We start from the raw sequence: 18656 nt of genomic DNA, 5'->3' as shown, positions 1-18656 counted from the left end.
CTGCTCAGCATCCAGAACCAGAGAAAAAAAGAATCCAAATGGGTCAATCACAGGCAGCAGTTCCAACATGCTGCCACTAGGGGGCGCCGTTCTGGAGAAACGCCACAGAGGCGTTGGCGGAGTCTAAGATTTCAGCTTGTAGTCTGGTGTCACCTTTGACCCCTCGACCTTTACTCTTGGTTGACATGAAAAGCTGCGCGGACGGCGGTGGCGGACGGACGGACGGACGGGCGGACGGACGGACGGCGGTGGCGGACGGACGGACGGCGGTGGCGGATGGACGGACTGACGGATGGACGGACGGCGGTGGCGGACGGACGGCGGTGGCGGACAGACGGCGATGGCGGACGGACGGATGGACAGACGGGCGGATGGACGGACGGCGGTGCGGACGGACGTCGGTGGCGGACAGACGGCAGTGGGACGGACGGACGGCGGTGGCGGACGGACGGATGGACGGACGGCAGTGGCGGACGGACGGACGGTGGTGGCGGACGGACGGACGGTGGTGGCGTTCTTCAGGTGGAAATCTAAAAGGTTTCAGCAGTTAAATCGTCTCAAATATAAACTTTCCCACGAGGTTTAATGCCTCCTTCACGGCGGCTCTGTCTCAAAGCTGCACTCCGCTTTGATTGATGCCAAGAAGTGTGTGTGTGTGGCTGTGTGTGTGTGTGGCAGCGTGTGTGAAGGATCTGGTTTAATATATGCTCAAGTGTTTGAACAACCAAAGTCAGGCAATTTGCTCCACTCATCTCTGTGAAAATTGACATTTGCAGAGTGTTGCCGTTGGAAACTGGCCTGGGAAAACTCAACTGTTTACAATCAGAGCAAAAAACAAGTTTTTGGGGAAAATAAACTTTCAGCATGAAGACAGTTACAGATCCAGGTTATGACAAACAAGAGGGGTTAAGTAAACTAGATCTATAGCTCTAGAGCTGGAGCTACAGATGGTTATTATACAAAATATACAGGAAAGCTTCAGCTTCTGTAAAGCAGTGAAGGAAAAATGTGCTTGACGAATTGAAACATTATTTCTTTACCAGTTTTATCTTGTTTTGTTGTTTCTTGACTTTAAAATGTTAAAACCAACAGAAAACAGGAAAATAAAAACACCTGAGATGAAGTTGGATCTGCTAACTTTATGTTGAAATGTCTTAAAATAAAGCAAAGAGTTGATGCTGCTTGGATAACCTTCCTTCATTTCTCCTATTAAAGTAACTTTATTAATTATTCATGTTCCAATGAGAGTTGGAGCGCCGGGGTGGAGAACCCAGAGAGCAGCGCCTGGAGAGTGAGCACCTCGACCTGAGCTCTTCCTGATGAAAACCAAAATATTCTACTGTGATAAATCATCTGGAGAGTTTTGGAAAGCAGAAAGAAACATTTATTCTCCGTCCTTCTGTTTCCTCCATCCCGGTTAAATCACCTCCCCTCTGGAGTTGTTTGTGTTTCTTTTATCTTCCTCCAAAAAACCAACAAACTCTAAAATGAATCCAATATCTTCTGTTCTTCCTTAAGAGACAATAAAGGCAGGAAACTGCCAAGAGGCATTTCAGGGTCAGCCTTTTTCCTTTCTGCACCACATTCAGCCAAACCCTCAACTTTCCATCAACCAATCAGGGGCCTCCCTGATGATGATGATGATGATGATGGCAGGAAACTGTCAGGTCAAAGTTTAAAATATCCAGATAAAAAAAGGGCTGGATTAAAAAACCATTTGGATTAATTCATTATGTAGATTTTAATGTGTGAAAAGTCCAAAAACTGGAAACCTTTAGGTTACGTTTCTGGTTCAGCCGTTAATCTGACGTGCAAGCAACATCCGCTAACAGGACGAGGCGGCTTCTCCCGGCCAAACTGAAGTTAATTTCTGCTTCTAAACGATCTGATTGGACACTTGAAAGATTACTGTGGTGATCAAGTTGAGAGGGTAACAGATCGAAAGCAATAAATATGTTTGTTATGGAACTCGTGTGTGTACTTATTCAATAATTCAGCAGAAAAAATAGTTTTCTAAATTAAACTAAAATCTACATTTAGAGTTAAAAGTTGATTAAATTTGATAATGAAACAAAATAAATAATTTACAAAAGTTAACGTCTGAGTTTGAAATGCAAAAAAAAACTACAGATACAGTTAAAATAGAATTTAGCTAAAAACAAAACGATTAATTAGGTTTAAAGCATCAATAACCTGTTCTGCTGACAGAACAGCATAAAATCCCTGATTTTCCTGCCTCTCTATTTCTGTCCTGTGTCGCTGTCTTTCCTCGAGGCGCAGGGTCGGATGCTTCTGTTCGGCCCGCTGGCTCAAAGGGAAGCCAAGCGGTCCTGGCTCACTGGTCTTGCTCTGACTCCCACTCATTTTTGTTGACCTTTTGCAGAAGTCGTCAGGCTCTTCAGACAGCGGCCTGATCCACCATGATGGACATCAAACCTCCTGCAAACCAAGTCAGATTTTGTCTAATCATGCTGTTTACCTGATTCCTCAGTAAAAATGGACAAAAAGGAAGCAAACCCAACTTGTGATTTTATCGTAAACCTTTTGACGGCGATGGATAGCGACCATTAATCGTAAAAACTGGCAGCCCTCGGTGTATTTGAGAATTTGCAGCAAATGCTTTTTACAAGGTACAAAGATTAATGTTCATATACTTTATAGGTAAGCAAGATTAGTACAATGTAGTAAAATATTGAATTATGGAAGAGGTGTGCATCTAATTATTAGTAATCATGGCGAAAACTTGTTGCTGCCTCTTGACCAGAACTCCTTTGAAGAGTTTTCTAATCTGAATGGGTTAAAAAAAAGGATAAAAAAAATCCACCATCATGGAGTCAAAGAAACTGGTAACTTTTCAGTCTGTGTCGGTGTGATGCAGACTTACTGCTTCAAGTCATGTTGCATGAACAAAGAAAATGTCAGTAATTTGATCAAATCAGTAAACTTCGGTTTCGAAGCCAGCTAGTACCAGTTGGAAGTTGCAAAAAGTTGCGTAGATGCTTGCTAATGCCAGCTTATTACTTATCACATAGTATTAACAAGGTAATATCAAGCCGGAAATCTGTATTTGCCCCAGCTTGGTATCTACTCCCACAAACAAGTCAGCTCGACTTGAACAAGCAGAAGTCAAAGCTTTAATGGCAAAAAAAGGAGGGGAAACCATCGCAATCAATTTCAACACAATTTCTGACATCGCTAGGAGACGCGGCTCCCAAGGGTCAGAAGCCTAACATTGACCTTTTCCCTAAACATAGTCCACAAATTCTGTTTTTATATTGTGTGGACAAAATGTCCTCATAATGTTGGTTATCAAGAAAACGTCCTCATGATAGCAAGACAAACACACACACACACACACACACACACACACACAGACACACACACACACACACACACACACACACACACAATCTTTTCTTTAAAAGATCATTTAAATCTATTTTTAAGATGATAATCAAAGCTACAGATCTGATTCGGATGGAGACATGTTGAATTATCTTATGATAATCTGGGATTAACTGTTGGAAGCAGAAAAACAAACAACAGAGCAAACCAGGATTAATTGGGTCAACTGGACCAGGAGCCAAAAGAATAATTCAGACTGAAACCTGAACCAAACTCATCTTTCTGTTTCACTGAAGCGTTCAAACTGTTTTTATTTTTGCTTTTACAGGATTAATAGTGGACACGGACCTGGGGACACATTCCCCAAATGTTTGGCCTTAACATCTGGGTCAGAACGATGATGCTGCATCGGGAATGATGGGGCACACTGTAGACCAGGGTTCACCAACGCGGTGCTGCGGGCACCTGGTCGCCCACGGGGACATTGTCAGTTGCCCGCTGAAAATAGCCATTGTCATTAGGGAGCACAGCCCAAAAAATTATTCAATTACATGTTTTTACATTAAAAATATGTTTTAAATAAATTGCTTTATGCATAAAACTCTTTTCTATGGTTAAAGTTCAGACCTATGTGCCTGCAGAATTTTATTGGAGGGCAGCAGTGCCTGCAGCTGCACCCACTCTGCCAACCTTAAGATTTTCCTTCCAGTACAAAAAGAAAAGAATAATTTCTGAAATTTTTATTACTGAACCCTCTTTACAATTAACAAAATTGTGGCGACAAGAAAATTATAATTATCTTTTGTTCCAAAACATCTTGTATGTAGGACACATCTGAGTCTGTGAGGGTCAAAGGGCAGGCCAAAGCTTAAATCTTATTGCTCACTTTGCTTTTATTTATTTGGCAGCATGGCGCTTTTTCTGTAAGCTAAATATGAATAAGCAGAGTTTGTACCTCCCGTAGTTCCATGAGCGGTTTGGATGTCGGTTGAGCTTCACCATGTGCGGTTCTGGCGGGTCACCTGTTAGCTCACAGGAAGACTAAATTAAATTGGTTAAACAATTTAATCTAGTCTTGGTATTCCCCAAAAGAATAAAAATTAAGCTAACATTGTTGCTTCACCTTCTCCTCTGAATCAACAGCCTCCTCTTTCCGTGCATCACACGGGTCGGCTTCGCTTCCACGTCTTTATTATTTGATATCGTTTGTCTAAAAAAAAGGTGCGCTGCTTTAGTGGTTTGGTTTGTGCGATGCACACATGATGTACGTTTCAGAGATGGTTGTACTCTTGCAGATCAGGTGCAGTGACAGTTTTGTGAGTACCTTCAGAGCTGTCGGACATTTTTGTATATCTGCTGGTGTTGGCCTACGGGTGACCCGTCAGCTTTTAAGTTTGCAAAACCACAAGCTAACAAACCGGCAACCCGCCAGAACCTTGCACGGTGAAAAGCTCAGGTGGGATCTTACAGCAAGGGGAGGTTCAAAGTCCTCCCATTAATTTTTAGCTCACAGGAAAAGCAAACTGACCAATAAGATTTAGGCTTTTGCATGCCCTTTAACCCCCACAGGCTCACACTGATGTGCGCTACATGCAAGATGTTTCTTTTCTCCACAATTTTCTTTATAGTAAAAATGGTTAGATGATAAATTTACAGTAACTATTCTTTTCTGTTTTTACTTAAAGGAAAATCTCAAGGTACTCGCAGTGCGTACAGCCGAACAGCAGGAGGCGCTGCTGCAACGATCCATACTGTCTGTCACTTTAGAATCACAGAAAAGCTCCAAAAGGGAATCAAATTTGAAACTCTGATCAGATAAAGTTAATTATACTTATCTGCCATGATAAATTATTACTGATAAGTATTGTGAGCAGTCCCTAACATTAATATATGATTAGACAGAATATAATCATATATATATATATATATATATATATATATATATATATATATATATATATATATATATAAATATATATTAATGAGACATTAATGAGGTCATTAATGTCTGCATCAAACAAGTAGCCCTTCTCTGTACTGTGAAGTAGTTCCAAGTGTCAAAAGGTTGATGCTATAGAGGACTGCAGCATCACCAAACACCAGAGTACATCCTGCCAGCGCTGCCTCTAGTTGCCCTCTGACCCCTCAGCTCCATAGATCTGATGTTTTCTCTCTGGGATCCTAATATCTCAAATCTTCATTTTTAAAAAGCAACTAGAAGATTTTATGTGATTTTAGAGAAAATTTGATTAGAGAAATGAAATCTGTGTGGATGTAAAGCTCATCTCTGTTCACCAGAGAACTGCATGCTGCAATATAAATATGAAATAACTTTCTTCTTTTATGTATTGAAGTTTGGCTTCAGAGATAAAAGGACGCCTGATCTGCACCTAAAACGGCTGCAACGTTTCATGTTCTGTGTTTTTCTATCGTAAGCAGCAGCTTTCAGGTCGTCTCAGAGCCAGTTTGAACCTGCAGAGCTGTGCAGGATGTCAGGGTGTCACACGCAGCGCTCTGCTTTCTGGCTGCAACAACTTGTTCAACAATCCAGAACTTCCCGTTCCCAGTTTGCAGGAAATGTTTCTGTCACTATAAATCTGCTGAAAGCAGCGATTATAAATGATCAGAAACCAGATAAACGGTTAAAACAACCGAAGCCAGTTTCATCTCCCAGTTCAGTCCTGGAAATCCTGATGATTAAAACTGATTGCTTTACCAATCAATCGATCGATCGATCGATCGATCGATCAATCAATCAATCAATCAATCAATCAATCAATCAATCACTTTCATCTCTGCAGCAAATTTCAGCGACAGGGCAGCTCAAAGTATGTTACATCATAAAAACACAAAAATAAAGTCATAAAAGATGCCAAACAGTCATCAGTAGAGAAACAAACAAACATTTTGATGATTAATAAACATTAGACATGTAAACATGTTGATCATTATTATGGTCCAAACCAACTTCACTCCAAACTTTCTCCTAAAATCACCAAGTTGAACAAACTCAGGGCCAAAATTTATTTATTTTTTGTTTTTGTTAAAATAATGCAAAAATAATTTTACTATGATTTTTTAAAGTTTATTTTATTTGCTGAGTAGCAAACAATTAACATAAATATTTTAATAAAATGGATCTCTCAGGTTATATTCTCCTAACATGTTGGTCAGATGTTATTTGTAATTTATTCCCAGCAATAAAATGAGAACTGGCTTTGAAAACCCATAGCTGGATTGAACATGTTTTCATTACTTGGTGTCACTGAGTTTGTTTTTGAGTAAAACGTCGTTGGAGATTTTAGTTTCTATTTATATTAAAATGAAAGAAAAACAAACTTGGCGAGTAAAAGGAAAACAATTATTTGTTTCCTTAAATTTTATATTAAAGGTCTGAATTAAAAATGACCAAATCTTTTGTTAGAAGTTTATCTTTGCTCCCTCAGCTTGGGATCAGCACTAAGCGGCGCTTTATCAGCCGTTTCTGGGACTAACCTGATGGGAAACGTCTGATTTGATTCTGTGTGAACGGCGCCGTTCAGGAATCCAGTCAACTTCATTTAAAGATGCGTAATAAAGTCACATCCCAAATTTAAGAGCAGAAAAAAAACGGAGCTCTAACTGCAGAGCTGCATGAAAAATGTAAGTTAACGTGAATCCACATCTCTGCATTTACATTCTGCTTCTCCTCCGGCTCTGATAGAGATCTTTCACGGATAAATTAAGGTGATTAATGTTATTTATATCTGAAAGTGATCTCCTTCTTCTCACTTATTTTCATTAATCTTTGTGTCAGCAGGGAGCGGAGAGATCGGTGAACAAAAACTGTGTCTAATTCAGCTGCTCTAAAGCCAGCCGATGTGTAATTTAATTAATCAGCTTCATATTAGCCTGACATCATCGCAGCGTAGCAGCGATACGTCTGCACATGCTCACTCTCCCTGCCATTACCGCATTAATAACTGTGTATGACTGCATTTATTAAAGCAGTTCTACATGTTATTCCACCCTCTGTGTGTGTGTGTGTCTGCGTGTGTGTGTGTGTGTCTGTGTGCGTGTCTGCGTGTGTGTGTGTGTGTGTGTGTGTCTGTGTGCCTCGTCTGCAGCTCATGTGTGTGTGTGTGTGTGTGTGTGTGTGTGTGTGTGTGTGTGTGTGTGTGTGTGTGTGCCTCGTCTGCAGCTCATGTGTGTGTGTGCGTGTGTGGGTGTGTGTGTGTGTGTGTGTGTGTGTGCGTGTGTGTGTGTGTGTGTGTGCGTGTGTGGGTGTGTGTGTGTGTGTGCGTGTGTGTGTGTGTGTGTGTGTGGGTGTGTGTGTGTGTGTGCGTGTGTGTGTGTGTGGGTGTGTGTGTGCCTCGTCTGCAGCTCATGTGTGTGTGTGTGTGTGTGTGTGTGTGGGTGTGTGTGTGTGTGCGTGTGTGCGTGTGTGTGTGTGCCTCGTCTGCAGCTCATGTGTGTGTGTGTGTGTGGGTGTGTGTGTGTGTGCGTGTGTGCGTGTGTGTGTGCCTCGTCTGCAGCTCATGTGTGTGTGTGTGTGTGTGTGTGTGTGTGTGTGTGTGTGTGTCTGTGTGCCTCGTCTGCAGCTCATTGGGATGCAAGCCGTGAGGCTGTCGAGTGAGAGCTGTCCAGGCTAGCTTCAGAGTCATTAGTGCGCTCGTTAGTCCAGTTATGTTAAATCTAAATTACCATTCATCATCGCACGGGGAGCCATCATTTATTCTGCTGCGGCCCGGCGAACACACACACACATTAAACAGATTAACTCATTCAGGGACACGCACACACACACTCATCGCAGAATCCTCAATCATCTGTTAGCTTCGTGCTAAGTGCTTCAGATTAGCCGACCTGCTCTGACCCGGGCGCCTCTCAGGCTCGTCACTGACTGGCCCGTTCTAGAGGACGGAACCGGTTAGCTAACGGCTTCCTGAGCAGAACCTGGTGGGTCGGCAGCACCTCAGGTTCTGGAGGAGTTAGCAGACAACACACGGCTAATTATTAGAGACTGGACTTCCTGCTGCAGCTCCAGAAGTACAACCTACCACAGGAAGTCCCTATTGAGTCCTGAGTTTGTGTGGTTGGGCTGTTACAGGAAGGAGGAGCTACCAGTTCTGCAGATCCCACACATTCTGGACACCAGCTGTCCAGATTATGGCCTACTGGTGGCGCTACAGACACAGCACTGAAAAACATTTTCATGTCTTTCTGGTCTCACTGAAAAAAGTTTCCTCTACTTTAATTGATCGTTTTGAACCAACACGGCAAAATAAAAGCTGCCACACATTCAAAATTAAATTCCCTTTAAAAATATGTTAAAACAATGTGAAGCACATAATAAATACATATAAACACTTACACACATACTAACTATAATGGTCATACATGGATATCTTACAGAATCTAGATAGTAAGTCTGGTGCAAACTGTTTCATGATAAATTATTTACTTGCATATAATTTGGAAAGAGTAGAAATTGTGGCATGAGTAAAATTTGATGTGTAAATATTATAATGTGGGAGAGATTTAAGAAGCTTTGTCATCTTCATACTCGGTTTTGCACTGGGTATTTTTTTTTATGTTTGATTATTATTATGAACCAAAGATCCTCAGCAGAGGGAGATGTGAGTTTACTGAAGAATTATTGTAGCCGAATGAGCTGAGATGATAATCAGTCACCTTGTGGAGTCTAAATAAAAACTTTGTCTGATGAAGTCTCAGAAGACTTGCAGGAGAAGGAGCATTGCCCGGTTGAAATCCTAACTCTACAAATGTTGCAGTTTGACTTTAAAACGTGTTTTAATGAATATTATCAGCACTAATCATAACCGTCTGCAGCTGGCAGTCAGATGAAAGGGACCACTGGGGTCTTATTGTTTAAAGCTGCTGCTGCAGAGCATGCTAACACCCTGCAGGACTGTTAGCATTAGCATGCCAAGCCAATCCATCCTAACGAGTCTTTAATGACCAATCAGATGCAGCATTTCAGCATGCAGTCAGTTCAGGATCAAGAACTAAAGAATGACGAAGGATTCTCACGGATGGGAGAAACAAGAGGTTCAACATCCACTCAGACACAGGAACTTCTTCCATGTTAATAATGAAATGTTGTTCACAACAGTGTTATAGTCAAGACCACCTAAACCGACACCAACTGAGTCAAGACAAGGACTAGCGCCACACGCTAAATGACACAATAAATGTGTGTTAAATACTTAGAGCTGAAATAAATGTAACCAATATTAAACAAACTCTTGTTCTGTTTATTTAAAGAGATAACACCCAGGGCATTTGCCCATATCATTCATGTCAGAAACCACCACTATCATACCAACAACGCTCAGCTGTGAACACTGACCAAAGAGCAACAAGCAAGAAATGACCAAGCACCAGGCCTCACCATGACTGTTCTCACCGTCTCTCCCACTGCATGAAGCCAGGCAGCACCATGCTGTAATGTCAGCCATCATGGCCGACATTACAGCTGCCACTTTGACAAAAACAATCAAAGAGCAATGCGCATGCTCTGCTGCTCTTTCGTTCTTGTGTTTTATTTATTTGCTAATTAAATGAATATCAATGTATATAATTAAATAAAATAATGATAGCTACTCCAGTGTAAGCAGAGCATTAAGGCTCCAGACTGAGCCCCACCTTTGAGCCGAAGCTCCTCCGCCTCCTCAGCTCCTTCAGACTCGCCAGCAGCAATTAGCAAACACCTGCTGAGCTCGTTACAGGAGCTGCTGCTCAGAGAAACGCTGGTAAAAACAGTTAAGGGTTAATAGAGGACATGTTGGAACGACTTCCTGGAGGCGGAGCTTCAGCAAGAACAGGAGTTTTTAAAGAGACAGAGGCCCAATTTCCAGATAGTCATAGTAGATACATGTAACAACTGAAGGTAACTTAGTCACTTTATTGTGCTATAAAATGGAACTATATTCCTGGAAAATATATTACTGCCCCTTTAATTATTGACTTAAAACAAGATCCTATTTCTTGATGAAAAGATATGTGTAACCTAGTTTTGTCTTATTTTAAGTAAACTAAGATATTTACATGATAAACAAAACAAAAAATACTTGATTAAATGTGTTTTTGAAGTGTAACCTTTTTTTTTATTAAATAGAGTTTCTGTTTTTTTTTAAATGTATCTGATGTTTTTTAAAATTTTTGTACTTTTTCACCTACAATCAGTATAAACTGATGAACTGAAATGTTTAAACCCAACAGAACCGCATTGTGTTTCTAGTTCTGGACGTTACATCCAGCCGGTTTCCCTCATGCGGCTCTGAGTCAGTCTAACAGCCTTGGTGGTCTGGAAACAACAAAGGCTCCAAATTGAGTCAGTCACTCAGACATTTGTTCTCTCAATAATTAATGCCTCGGCGCTCCACTCGCTCTGATCCGCTCTCCGCCGCTTTCTCCAGGTTTCTCCAACATTTCCTTCAAACATTGGATCCGTTTAATTCTCCAAATGTTTTTTTTCCCACCTGATCAACCAGCTTGTTACATCTCCACACTCTGATTCCCGTTTTCTCTCTTTGATCCATTTCTGGTTTATTGTTACTGACTTCTTTGTTATTTCCTGCTTCCTTATCTAACAGTTTCTCCCTTTAAGCTGCGTCTGCTGGAGTCCCTCTGCTCAGATCCAACAGCAGATTAATAAATAATGTCCAGGAGCCGGCAGAATTTACAACACCAATATCACATGCCTCCCTTTCTCTTCTCTTTAACCGTTCTCCATTTTGGAAACAGCCCTATCTCAAATAGCTCTTCTTTCCGTTCTCTATGGCGATAAGCACAAGGAGAAATCCTCACTCCTTTGGGTCTAAATAAATCACAGCCTGCAGGGCCCTGCTTTCACCAAACCAAACCTCCACTTTGGAGAGGACATAAAAGCATCAGGTTGCATCTAATAGATGCAGAAAATGTCCCTTTTCAAAATTTTTCATTTGTGAAAATGTAAAAAAATCCAATCCTTTTAATTGTTTGACAGTTTTAACATGCTGTCTAATTCCAAACAACAAAATCCAATCACTTATCACTCATTTATTCCCAGAGAACAATTACAAGCAGATTAATGAAACTAACAAACTGAAATCCATTTAGCATTTTCATAATGAGCCAGACACCCCAATATTCAGCCTCCAATCATCAGAGCAGCTCCGGTGAAACGCAGTAAGCTCAGATAAAGCCGGGCCACCCAGAAACACTGGCTAATTAAAAATGACAAGATTAATTAAAGTGGAGATTCATTAGCGGCACGCACACTGAGCTGCATGGCTTTCAATTAGCATGTTGCACGCACTCACACACGCATGCACACACACACATACACACACACTACCCAGCTGACTGCAGACTGAATCTAAATTCAGTTCTGCACACATGCAGTGATCAATGTCTCTCATTTCATCATCTGCACACGAACACAAACTGAGATGCAACAAATTAAGGAAAAAACTAGACTGCAGTGTTTTAGTAACACAATGCTGTCATGTCATTCCTGAATATCGTACAAGTAACAGGTGCAAACAACCAGCAAACAGCAAAATTTGGTGCAAACAAATGGACAATCCCACATAAAAATGCTGCCAACAAAAAATGTTCAACTCACAAAAATAAAAAGCCAAAACCTGCAATTAATAAAACAAATGCAAACAAAAATGCTAAAAACGCAAAACGCTGAAACCACAGAAAACAAAAGCAAAAAGGAAAATGCTGCAAAATAGCAAAAGCTAATATGAAAATCTTTAAACTCGCTCCACAAAATGGAAGTCCTCCAGACCACTTTACTGAACATCTGATGTGTTGGTTGACCACAAGCACTTTGAATTGCCTTGTTGCTGAAAATGTGACACATAAGTAAAATTACCTTATTACCTTACTGCCTCTTGTGGTCTGGAGGACTTCTGTTTTGTGGAGCAAGTTTGCAGAATTTCATACTTGCTGCTCTTTTTACTAATTGCAACATTTTCCACTTTGCTCCTATTTCTTGTGTTTTGCAGCATTTTCCTGTTGCCTTTATTTTTTCGTGTTTTGTGTGTTTTGGAGTTTGCATCATTCACCTGTTTACATCGCATTTCGCCATTTGCTGCTTGTTTGCACCTGTTGACCATTATGTTTCCCTCTCTCCCACATCTTCAGGAAGTTTCCTTCAGTCCTTGTGAGCTTTGACACCTCAGATTCTAAAATCTGCATCAGGTGGTCATTGAACTCGTACAACACTTGAAATATAAGGCAACTAAATATTGCATCAAAGCAGCTCTCACTAATTTATTGTGTAGCACTAGCACACACACACGCACGCCCACAGCAAAGAAGAAACATCCTTTTATAACCAGCAGCAGAAACATTCCTGGCACAGATTTCTCTGGGATTTTTTGTCCTCACAGCTGAATAATTTGACGAAGGGATGGAGATTCTGATAATTTTAGATGGTGAAGGATTACAGAGTAGTAACGAGTTGCCCAAACAGAGAGCTCATCTATGATGCACATTCTATGCACTGTAGCTCTATACACCTGATAAGACAGATCACTTTTATTTTCCTGCAGCTTGAAGTAAGTCGTATTCCAAAATGAATAGTTATTGGTTTAATAAACAGAATGGTGATATTGTCAGTATTAGCATAGTTACTATTGAAGCCTGGGTTAGTTAATCATTCCTAAAAATGATGTATTGTTTGGATGAATGCATCATCTGTGATGCTGCAGACATGAGCAGAAACAGTTTTACCACCAAGGAGTGTTTAAACTGAACCTTTAAATGCACAAAGAAAAGGTTTTGAAGACCTTTTAGAAACCAGCCATGGGCAAATTTCTGATAATTAACTAACATGATAATAGCAGAGCTGATATTTGCTTAGTGCTTTAGCACATTTGCCAACTTTGAAAACATTTTCTTGAAACAATTAGAAAAATGTATGAACCTACAAATCTGTTGAGAAATGGCATGTTTTGAAGGAAACAGTGATTAACTTTTGATCATAATATTGCAATAAAATCATAATAAAATGTTTGTGTTAATTTGGCCTCCAATGACTTTAATAATTAGAGATGGATTATTACATAATGCGTTTCATCTTCTGATTAACATCATTGAGCCAAATAATGAAAAATCTGATATTTTTTCTACTCATTAATGTAAAGAACTCCAATAAATTTGGGTAAATAAACACATTAATTAACATCAAAGAGTTTGATGCACTAATAGATAAAATAATCTAAAAATCTTATGAAATTCAACCAGACATTTTAATGTTTGCTGAATTCAATATTTTTTTCTCCTTATGTTTTATGGACTTAAGTTATGAAAAAAACTTCTGATTAGACTATTAATTAACTGACTAACAAACTTAATTCTGATCCAAGCTAAACATTTGTGAAAACAAGCAACTAAGGGTGTCTGGAAAAACAAAGACGTCCTCAACCTGGCGGTAGGCTGCTGAAACTGGGCCCCACAACCACACAAAAACCAGAGCGCACTCACACTCACATGTACACCTGATGGTGCAGTCACATGAGCTCCAGTCACCGTTATCTCTATCATCTCTACTTTGCACCTCGGTCACGAAATCAGCCCCAAGAACCCAACAGATGGTGCTGCTTCTGCTGGGGTGAACACACCAACATCTGTGTGTGTGTATAGATGTTGAAATGAAGATCATTCCAGCGGCAGAATTGCTTACTGTCATTCATGGCCTGCACACTCCCACACACACGCGCGCACACACACATCGGGCTTTATTAAAACGTCAGGTTGTGTGGATCTACTGTGTGCTGTCACGCTGTCTGTTGTGAATGGGAAAGGCTGCGTATTTACAGTGAATTGTAAATCCTGCCCAGCACTCAGCTGTCAGAGACTTATGAATTGCTAATATGGTGTATCTCGCGCCGCTGATTCCCCGCTATCTGCCCCCTATCACTTCCATTGTGCGCGCAGCACAGAGCGCGGGCGGGGAATCAAAAAGCCAACTCTGCTAAACGGAAATAAAACGCTTCAGATGGAAATGTACAAAACTGTCTGTCAAAACCTCTAAGAAGGAAGTTACGCTTCATACCCTGCTTGATATGTTTGCTTACTGTATCGTCTTTCCAGGACAAATAACCTCTGTGATCAGTAACTGATTTTTCTTCAAGTGTGATTTAAACAAATGTAGATATAATATTTAATAATTAGTTTATCAATAAACTGAGGCTAAACTGCAAATAAAGTGAACGAAGCACTTTCTGTCCTGAAAACAATCAAATCCAGCTTTATTTAGAAAGCACTTTACATCACCAGAGGGAGCAAAATGCTGCACAAAATACATAAAATTACAAAAGTTACTTTAAAAACCCATAACCGGTCATCAAATCAAATACTAATAAAGCAAACTACAGGTAGGAAAAGGTCTGCAATTAATTAATCACTACTTAACTGCCAAACTAAACAACATTTTCAATTCAAAAGTCCATTTTGCTACTAAATCACTGAGTAAATAGAAATATGAGCGCAACATCAGAGATACCCATAGTTTTTATTCTTGAGGTTCTTCATCAGATTGCAGCAAAGTTCATCTTTTGTTCATGGAGCTTCTGTAGAAATCTGCACTGCGATAGGCTAACTGCTTTTAGCACAACAATCTTTTCTAGAGCCCAGTCAGATCGTTCAGAAGCAGAAATGAACTGAAGTTTCCTGTCAGCTGCTGTTAGTGGATCCAAGTCAGATTTACAGTTGTACCAGAAACACAGTACAAAGGTTCCGTCTCTGGTCTTTTGCAAAAGAAAAACAAAGTGATGTTCACCTGCAGGCCCCAATACTACACATTAAATCATAAAACAAAACCAGAGCGTTCTGAAGCGCTCGCTCTATTTCTTGTCATATTTCTATAAAATACAGCTGAGATTAAAGCGGGTTGTGATATGTAAACTATGTTTTCTTCCTACATATAAACCTGTAAACAGATTGGTTTCTGTAACTTCTTTAAAGTTAAAAGTGAAAACAAACTATATTTTATATTCAACAATTAACCTTATTTTGCATAATTACCCATGTAGGAGGCAGTTTGTTAAATACTTTATGACTCATGAGACATAAGTCATGAAGTAGTTTTGGATTAAAACTACCAAATTAATCCAGTTTTTGTCTATAGTGAACTTTCAGAAATCACAGTGGCAGCAGTGCGTCACAGCAAAGGGAAAATAATGCAGTAAAATGTGTTTAAAACGACTAAACAAATGAAAAAATTCCTCTTTCCTCTCGCTTTGTGCACCCGTTGCTGTTGCAAATGTAGGATCCACTAACCGCCACAGAAACGGCATCACAGGAACTCAGCTTAAAGTCCCTGCTGGTGATGTCCAGGTTGGTTTTGGTTTATATCTGCTTCAGCTAATAAAAAGTGATAATCTGTGATTCTTTAAGGCTCTGAAAGTCTGATTTCCTCCAGAATCAAGCGACTGGAGCTGAAATGATCCTGTCAGGTTGAAGGAAAACTACCTGATGCTTCGTCTGCAGCTGCATGTTTCTCTCTGGACAGAATCCACCGAATAGTTTGGTTTAATTTAGCCCTGAATAATAAAACTGGAAGATTCATTTTCTGCTCAACAGCTCAGCTACAAATTCAAATAAAGCTGATTTGAATCCTGAGCCTTTAGATGCAGCAATTAATTATCCAGACGTCCTGAAAAACTGCAACATTTTATCCATAAACACATCAACGCAGAGAACGCACTGTGACCGCTTTCAGTTTAATTAAAATCAGAAACGTTTGATGCAGAAACCGGATCATTTTTTTTTCTTCATTTTCTGTTGAATTAAAAACATTTATTAAATAATCTGCAGCACATTTTCTCTGTTATGTGTGAAAGTCTTTAAAAAAACAGATCAGATGGACACTGGAAATCTCTTTTTGTGATAATTACGGCTTAAATTTGCTGATTTAGCAAAACATTTTTCAAAAAGTTGCATATTTGTGCAAATCTTTGACAATGCTGCGAAAAACCTTCCAAAATTTACTATTTGTTTTGCAAAACAAATAGTAATATTTTGACCTAAGATTTCAGTATCTCATTTAGTTAAACATCATTTTGGTAAAGTGATAGAAATGTTTACACCTTAAACTGTTTCAGGATTAAAGGAAATCAGTTGAGAGGCAGCTGAGAGCAGAAACAGTTTTACTGCTTCAAAGTTTTCAAATATTTAAATGTGTCAAAACTCAGAATTCCCACCATTTACAGACCATAAATGCTTCGTGCCACAATGTAGTTCAATGCCTCTTTTAGCCCAGTGAAATCTGAACCGGGTTAACTTCTCGTTGGACGGGAGCATTTCTCGCAGAACCTGCAGATCCTGCAGACCAAATGTGAGGCAGCAGAAACCTGCAGCCATGCAGATGTTCGAGCATCTTTCCAGCTGTTTGCTTCCTGTTCTGATCAAATCACGACGAAGGAAAAACGTTTTAAAGTTCGCCTGCAGGACGAGTTGCTGCAGAGAAGACGACATCTCTACTTGAACGGCAGCCAGGCTGAGCAGAGTGACAAACGAGCTCCAGAGAACACACACACACACATCACCCTCACACACACACATCGCCCTCACACACACACATCGCCCTCACACACACACATCACCCTCACACACACACATCGCCCTCACACACACACATCGCCCTCACACACACACAGCTGAACCCATGAGCACTGAGGGGAATCAGCTGCAGCAGGTGGAGGATCTGCCGGTCGCATGTTCAGCACAGCTGAAAGTGAAGGACGACCGAGATGCTTCATCCCAGAAAGCAGCTGCTAACACACACCACACACGCACGCACGCACGCACACACACACACACACACACACACACGCACGGACGCACACACTCTCTCTCAGGTTTAACCTGAAGCATTTCTAACTTGCAGCTATGAAGGCAGAAAAGCAACAAGTGAAAGGAAGAGAGCGGCGCTACGGCTCCGTCTGAATGGAGAGCGAGGGATGAGAAGAAGAACTGATGAGAGGAAGAGGAGGAAGAGGAGGAAGAGGAGGAGAGGAGGACAGTTTCTCTACTTACAGGATCTCCAGATCGCGCAGTGCTCGGAAAGCTCCATCTTCGATGCAGCCAATGTGGTTGCTGTCCAGTTGCCTGCAGCGTGCACACACACACACACACAAACACACACACACACACACACACACACACACACACACACACACACACACACACACACAAACACACAGTGAGAGAGAGAGAGAGAGAGAGAGAAAGTCAGATGAGTCTGCAGGGTCCGCTCTGCCTCGGTCGGGGGAGGGACTAACGCCAGATGCATGAATGAACATGTGGAGGTGAAAACCCACATGCAGCAGGTAGGACCCCCAGGCGCCTGCAGACACATACTCAGGGAATAGAGTTCCACGCAGGCGGGAGGCGCAGCCTGAAGTGAGCGGCCCAGAGGAGAGCAGGAGAGAGGAGCCCGGTGCGCCGCCGCCAGCCTATCACCTCCCTCTCTCTCTCTCCCCTTCCCTCGCTCGCCCACCACCACACACAGGCCACCAGCAGACAGAGAGAGAGGGGCGAGAGAGGAAGACAGTAGAGAGAGGGAGAGCTCACCCTGCTGTCTGCTCTGTTAATATTAATTGCATTTCTTCTTCTCTCTCTCTAGTAGTGAAACCAGAGTAATCAGATTACATCAGGCCGGCCAATCCATTAAGGCCTTTTACCGGCTCTGCCACCAAACAATTTCATTAAGAGGAAAGCCTCGCTAAATCACGCTCCAGTCTTCCTCCTCCACTCACCATTCATCTCTCGCTTTTACTGTAATTTGCTTAGCTCGGCGTATTGAGCCCCCGGCCCCAGCATGAACCCAACCACCCCGTCCCCACGGAAACCTGCAGCAAAACTGTCCGGGTCACTTCCTGAACGTCAAACTTTCTGTCTTTTCCCAGGAAGCTGCAGTTTCACTGAATCAGAACCAGAATCAGTTTTTAGGTTCAGAATCAGAACCGATCCATTTCTGTTTAATCGACTTTTAAAACGCGACAAAACAAAACATTGGATGTGTTCCCAGGTTCATAAGCGCCATGATGTCATCAAGCGCCATGATGTCATCAAGCGTCTCCAAAAATGACAATCTTAGTGTTGATGTTTCTGAAGGAGCCGTGGCTTCTTCCTCCCTGAGCGGCTTTCACACACACACACACGCACGCACACACACACACAATTAGTCGTTTTTCCATCTGGTGGTTTGGAGCAAACCAACCAGGTGACACAAAGTCATCAGGACGAAACAGGAAGTAGATCAGATGTTACGCTCAGCTGCAGTAAACAGGAAGTGGACTTTGCTA

At 41.3% G+C, this 18656-nt stretch overlaps 1 pseudogene; it reads right to left on the bottom strand.

The window, feature by feature from the left end:
- The window catches only part of LOC129354339 (slit homolog 3 protein-like), a 184987-nt pseudogene that overhangs the window by 54923 nt on the left and 111408 nt on the right, over window positions 1-18656 (bottom strand).

Source organism: Poeciliopsis prolifica, unplaced genomic scaffold (assembly GCF_027474105.1).
Source record: "Poeciliopsis prolifica strain line A6 unplaced genomic scaffold, Auburn_PproV2 SCAFFOLD108, whole genome shotgun sequence".
NCBI classification, from domain to species: domain Eukaryota; kingdom Metazoa; phylum Chordata; class Actinopteri; order Cyprinodontiformes; family Poeciliidae; genus Poeciliopsis; species Poeciliopsis prolifica.
The sequence above is the reverse complement of the archived record's forward strand: the minus strand, read 5'-3'. Positions and strand labels throughout refer to the sequence as shown.